General features: G+C 31.4%; 1 long non-coding RNA gene across 1 annotated transcript; it reads right to left on the minus strand.

Moving 5' to 3' along the window:
* Nucleotides 1-2,458: 2,458 nt before the first annotated feature.
* LOC131611923 (uncharacterized) lies at nucleotides 2,459-5,792 on the minus strand. The gene is made up of 5 exons (XR_009287232.1): nucleotides 5,510-5,792; nucleotides 4,697-4,810; nucleotides 3,476-3,706; nucleotides 2,946-3,014; nucleotides 2,459-2,834 (listed from the first exon to the last, which is right to left on the minus strand). It is a non-coding gene; the product is annotated as an uncharacterized LOC131611923 (long non-coding RNA).
* Between the last annotated feature and the right edge of the window lie 741 nt (nucleotides 5,793-6,533).

Consider the following 6,533-nt stretch of genomic DNA (forward strand, 5'->3'; position numbering starts at 1 on the left):
TCAGGTTCTTTATTTGAATGCTTTATTTTATTTGCTTTGCATGCTATGTCTTTTATTTGCTTAATGGTTATTTACCTCACCATGAGTGAGTAGTTTTATAAGGACTAGGATCGAGAGAGTCTATCTCATGACGATCTCTAATTGATTCATCCAAACATGATTAATGAGAATTATAGGTATTTTTATTTTAGAATCCGAGTTCTTAAAAATATTTTTGTCGGTTGCGAAAGCAAAAGCAACCCAGATACGACCATAGTCCGAAATGATATGAGTCGATGTCGGATTGTGGATTGCTAAACAATCGTGTAGGAAGGCACCCGCCGTGACAAGGTGACTCGCTCTCGATTGAGAAAGTCGTTTAGCTGTGCCAGAAATACGTCTAGATACGCCGCCACGAAAGTGGTGTCGACATATTTATCTACTTTTCCATTAATTACTTAGATATTCTCATATTCAAATTCGGTTAATCAATAGGGTGAGTCTAGATAGATGATCACAACCCCAAGTCATGTTTTAAGTATTCGTTAATTTTACTTCATTTTACAGTGAATCACCACACATTTTGATTTCTTTAGCTACACGCCGTTAGGATAAAAATCAATACTCATACACATCTTTTTGTGAGTCGATCTTATTATACTATTTGACATTACCGTGCACTTGCGGCCTTGCAGCACATCAAGTTTTTGACGCCGTCAACGGAAAGATAATTTGATATTGAATTTTTTTCCAATACAATATAGACTAAAGGATTGAAGAATCAAATCTCATATTCAATAAAATAAACACAAGTGAAGTGTATACAAACAAGGAATAGTTGAGTTCATTTGTTAAAACTTTTAAGACAATATATAACTCTCTCAAAGTTTTATACAATATCCGTAAAGATTATACTGTGCATCCTCAATTGAGTTTCAAAATAGCATAACCCCATTCCAGCTTGCGGGAATCTTTGCAAGCATGATTCTATGATCATTCAAATCCACTATACATAAAGTTCCTAGGTAGGAGACACATGAATACACTAACCATTGAAAATAACATTTTATTAGATTCTTGATCATGCCAAGCACTGTTTATTCATAATGTCGTCTGAAATTTTTGTTTTATATGATTATTGGAATTATTAAGTATAATTAACATACGTGTGAAATTTAAAAATTATTTTCATCTTGCATCGCCAGCATCGCCAATCTTTTTAAGCACTGTTTTTCATGCGAATGAAAAATTGTTTTGCATAGAACAACATCCAAGGTTATTTATAACTGTTACTAAGAGGGTTGACAGTGATGTAACTGATGCTTTAGTTAAATTCTTTCAAAAAAAGCAAGGTAAGACAAAACATAAAGAAAGGACAAGATAGATATGTTGTTTCATGAGGAAACAGTTCTTGGGTCAATTCTTTTGTTCAATTTTTTAAGGAGGTTGGAAAGCATTTAAGCCAATTTAAGAACCTTTTAATAAACGCGGTTGGACCTAATTCAACACTATAAATCTAACTGATAAATCATAATAGATGACTCAACGAATTTTAAACGAAACTCTAATATCATATGTTAAAAAATGTAGTTCCGCCTAATTCAACCGTACAAAACCGGTTGATAGAGTGAGGATTACACCCCACTTATAAACACATTTTTAAGTCATATATTGCCCGATGTATAACTCTTAACAAACCGTGTTTTAAAATATTACATACTTTAGTGGATTATGTCTTTTATATACTAATATTTTGTATAATTTTGTTCAACAATTATTTAGAGGTGGCAAACAGACATATCCTTCCCGTTTAAGCCCGCCTTACAAAAGTCCGCAAGACGGGGCGGACATACTTAAGAATGCCGGCATAATATCTTGACTCATCCCATGTTAAAAGTGAAGACGGGACGGGTCCGCAGAAACTGCTCTTTTTAGACCTAAAAATACAACAATTTATATAAATATACGTGACCGCAAAATCCCGTATAAAAAACAGGCATATTAGATAATGAAGACTTAAATCTTTAATTTGCTCTCACTACGCCAAAAAAGACATTTAATAGCGCTTTTTTTGGCATTTAATAGCGCTTTTAAGTGCTATTAAAGCTCCCGCTATTATAGATTGTCCATTTATGATAGCGCTTTTTAAGCGCTATTGAAAGCTAATCCTTTAATAGCACTTATCTCAAAGCGGTATCGTAGCGCATATTACAACATATCATGATTTAATAGCACTTTTCAATAAGTGCTATTATATACCCGCTCTTTAATAGCATTTTTCTAAAAGCGCTATCTTAAGACCTTTAACATTTTAGATATTACAAAAAGGATTTTACAGATTATAAAAAGTATTATTTTTTAAAAAAATAATTTCTTTTATTATAAAAAAATAATATATGTCATTCAACTTATTCAATACAAAAGAAAATAACCAAATGAAACTCAAATATCAATAACAATTACGAAAAGTACATCATCATAAAAGGAAAACTCATCACGTACTTTTCATTAAAACCTACCAACATACAAGATAATTTTAAGTATAAACCCTATCAACATATAGAGGCATCTAAAGCACACTTTTTCGTTGTATAAAATATTCAGAAACGCAGTAATGCCTAACTACCATACATACTAAGTTACTATCACATAGATGCCCGTAAAAATATACATAACCATATTGATAATCTTGATACTAAGAGTGCTTGGTAAAATACGAGCACACGATTTTGCTACCTCTTCAACGACAAAGCAATATCAGCAGCTTCTTGTGCCTTTTGTTGCTTGTGCCCGTGATTATTGGGATGATTCAAAATCTTGACTTATAATCAAATTGTTCTGAGAATAATTGTCCACTATGGTACAGCAGATGTCAGCAAATATACATGTCAGGCTTAATTAAAACAATATAAACCAGAAAATGATAGTGGAACAAGAAATGTAATTTTATTTATAACTACCTCTACCTCCTAGTTATCTGCTCTCTAGATAGCTCGGCAGTACCAAAGCACTCCTGTATTTCATCATGACACGTACTGAAACATCCAAAGAGGAAAGGATTGAAGAAACATAACATTGAGTACTGAGGGAAGAGACCAAAATTACGGGGAATACACTTTTAACGCATCAACTCATATCAAATGGAAACATAAACTTAGATAAAGTAGACCACACCAAAAAATATTTGAATCTATGAAGGAAACTACTATTATATTTACTATGTAGTATGCACAATGGTGCATGTATTAGAATTATTCTAATGACAAATGTTTGCACCAGAGTTATCTAAAGAACAAATCATGATACCAATAGGTGATATATAGACAAATACCAGAAGTTAAGGCATAAATATTTCTTACTGATAAATAAACAAATTGGTATAAAATTTGTTGATAAAAATATCTTGAATTGATATTTAAGTTCTTTTCATATTTTAAAATTCATATGCATTTAGATAGCGATTAAGGACTTTAGAAGAATAAATGTTGTCACTGACCTTAGGAAATGTGTATTGTAGTTGTGATTTTTGATAGAACCATAATATTTTGAGCTTGAAACTTCCCTACTAAGTGAATGCCCCCTCAAGTTTTGTTATGACATAGACACTTGAACAGCATCCAGCAGTCCAGGAACTCCGATTCTCGAACTCAGTATTTGCATGTAGATATACTCTCTTGTAATCGTCAAAAAACGAAGACATCAAGTGGGGATTAGTTGTTTTTACAGACTGCACCAATTAGAAACTAGAATCAACACACCAAAGATTCAATTATCAACCTCGTAAAAGACAATAAAATACATGAATTATGAGTTAACATAGTGTGATAGCACATATATCACACAATATTAGTTAATTGGCCACGCAGTATCACTAAGTTACAGCAACAAACATTCAACATATTAAGTTTTATATGGAGTAAACATTTTACATTTATGCCTACATATCTAACTTTTAAATAAGACAAAAAGATATAGATAGTACAGAGAATCAATATCAATATTTGGCCAATGAACTACAATTGCATTTAGACATGAGTAATTAATTCAGCCATAAAGTCAAATAGTGCAATCTTTGCCTAAGAATCCTCACAAAAGGACTTATCATCATATTAACTTGTTGGCTAACATTAAAAACCATTGTGTTTGAAACAGGGACCATTTTTTAACAAATAATTAATAATATGAAATTATGAAATGGCCTCCAATAACATTGAATTACAAAGGTTGAATTGGGTTCAAGGGTACATATCACAATATACTTTCAAATCACATGTTTACAAATCAACAAAGCATAAGATAATCCATAGATCAATGCTAAGGCTAATGGCCACACAATCATTATAAATTGTTGTAAGTTACATTATTTCCATGCACAAGCAGAGATATTAAAAACAAAATTTGTACTAGATGTCACTACTATAACAAATTAGATCTAAATGCATTGACTACCAAACCTGAACAAGTTAAAGATTAAGAAAATAGGTGTACCTTTCGAAACATATTCATTTATATGATCAAACATGTTTTAGGGGGTTTTCAATTCAAAAACTAATTTCAATAGTACTTAAGGATTCTAAGTATTCAACAAATACAAATTTTACAATTCTTTAAAACATGCTTGTGCAATATTTCTTTGAATAAAAACCAACATTCATTCTTTCTAGAGAAAACAAGTTGCTTTCATTCTTTTACAAGTAAGAAAGATGAGAAAACCTACTCTTGTATAAAGTTCTTTTCCCTTTTACAATTGATTAGCTTATAGCTTTGGATTTCTCTTTTCACTGTGAACTGCAACAAAGTAGTTTTGGTTTCTCTATTCCTTCTACAACCTCTGCAACACAATAATTATCATAGTCACGCATGAGGATAGCTAAATTTATTTTCCATGGATAGTCTATATAAAATATTGTAGGAACAATAGTAAAGGATTTATAATTCATAAACCATGAACTAATATGTGAACTACAAGGCATACATGGTTTTGATGGAGTTTATGGATTATGAGAAATGCCATTATTTTTGAGAAAGTCTCTTATAGTTTTGATGTGGTGTGTTCCAATGTTATGTTCTTATCTTGGAGTTGGTTAGCTAGTAGTAACCCGATGTCTAACAAATTAAAGCAGACATGAGAAATTTTGGCACATTATTACGAAATTACAAGATAATATAGGTACTCTGTAATTGAACAAATACACATGAGAAGAGAAACATAGAGACAACAATGGAACGAAAAAATTAGGGATTTCAAAGGAATTTAGGCAAAAACAACAAAATTTAAACCATAACTATAATTTGTAAATAAAAGAGAAACCTTTGTTTTCTACAACAAAGAACAGAGAAATCAAACCCTAACCGGAAGTTGTATATAGAATAAAAAATTATATTTTCTAAAATAATGATGAGAGAAACTAAACCCAAACTTGCCATGGAAGATCCAACTTGATTTCTCTAAAAAAATTGAGAAAAATAAGGTTAAAATCATATCGGAAAGAACCTGACCGATCGATGGAGACAAGGGGAAAAGATTAACCTCGATAAATAGTGGAGAAAGGTGGGAGTTGATAATCTCGTGTTGAGACCATGGGGAACATCAATCTAGCTGTTATAGCGTTGACACCACCTCCTATTGTTATCATGTTTCTGGTGATTGAGTGAGATCTAACCTCCGATATGTTTTCAGGTGGATGAACTGTTCTGTGCTGAATATTATTAAGGAAGGAAGAAAGGGTTTTTAGAAGAAAAAGTTACTTTTCTTTTTTCCTCTAACGGAGCGATGGATGGATGGATTTTTGGAAAATATTCAAGAAAATGTATTTTTCGGTATTTGTTTTTGTTTTCCTGTAATAGCGTTCATTAGTAAGCGCTAAAAAAGTTCTCTTTTATTTTTAATTTTTTTTTAGTTATTAGCGTGTAATAGCGTTTCTAGAAAATCGCTAACGTAGAGGGCACCTATAATAGCGCCCGACAGTAAAACGCTATTATATGTCTTTCTATAAAAATTTTAATAGCACTTTATTTAAAAGCGCTATTAAATGTGTGCTATTTTAGATCAAATTTGTAGTAGTGTCTGCACTAAAGTGCGTCCAAAACAGACATGTTCAACAGACCAGATCCGTTTTGCCACTCCTACCATTATCTTTTATATTTTGTGACTGAATGCATGATGGTAGATATGTAATTATATATGGAATCAAACATAGATTTCTAGAAGCACTTTAATTTCGGATGCATTGGTCAAAGGGGTTATAGTAAAGCTGGTATGAATAAGGATATTCCCTGATTTGCAGGATACGGATGACAGTGGTTTTTTTGAACTGTTGGACAGAATAGAATATTAGGCTGCCTAGATATACACGAGAACAAATGATTCTGATTATTACCCATTTTGTTTTACTTGTTTATTTATTTATTTATTTAAAACAAAACGACATCAAATTCAAATTGATTGAAATTTTGCTAAAAATTTCAAAATAAAAGGAAAATAAATTTATAAGAAATGTGTTAATGTTGTAAAATAACAAATTGTATATTATACGTGACAAAGAAAATGTTCT

This window comes from Vicia villosa, linkage group LG6, assembly GCF_029867415.1.
Source record: "Vicia villosa cultivar HV-30 ecotype Madison, WI linkage group LG6, Vvil1.0, whole genome shotgun sequence".
Classification (NCBI taxonomy): domain Eukaryota; kingdom Viridiplantae; phylum Streptophyta; class Magnoliopsida; order Fabales; family Fabaceae; genus Vicia; species Vicia villosa.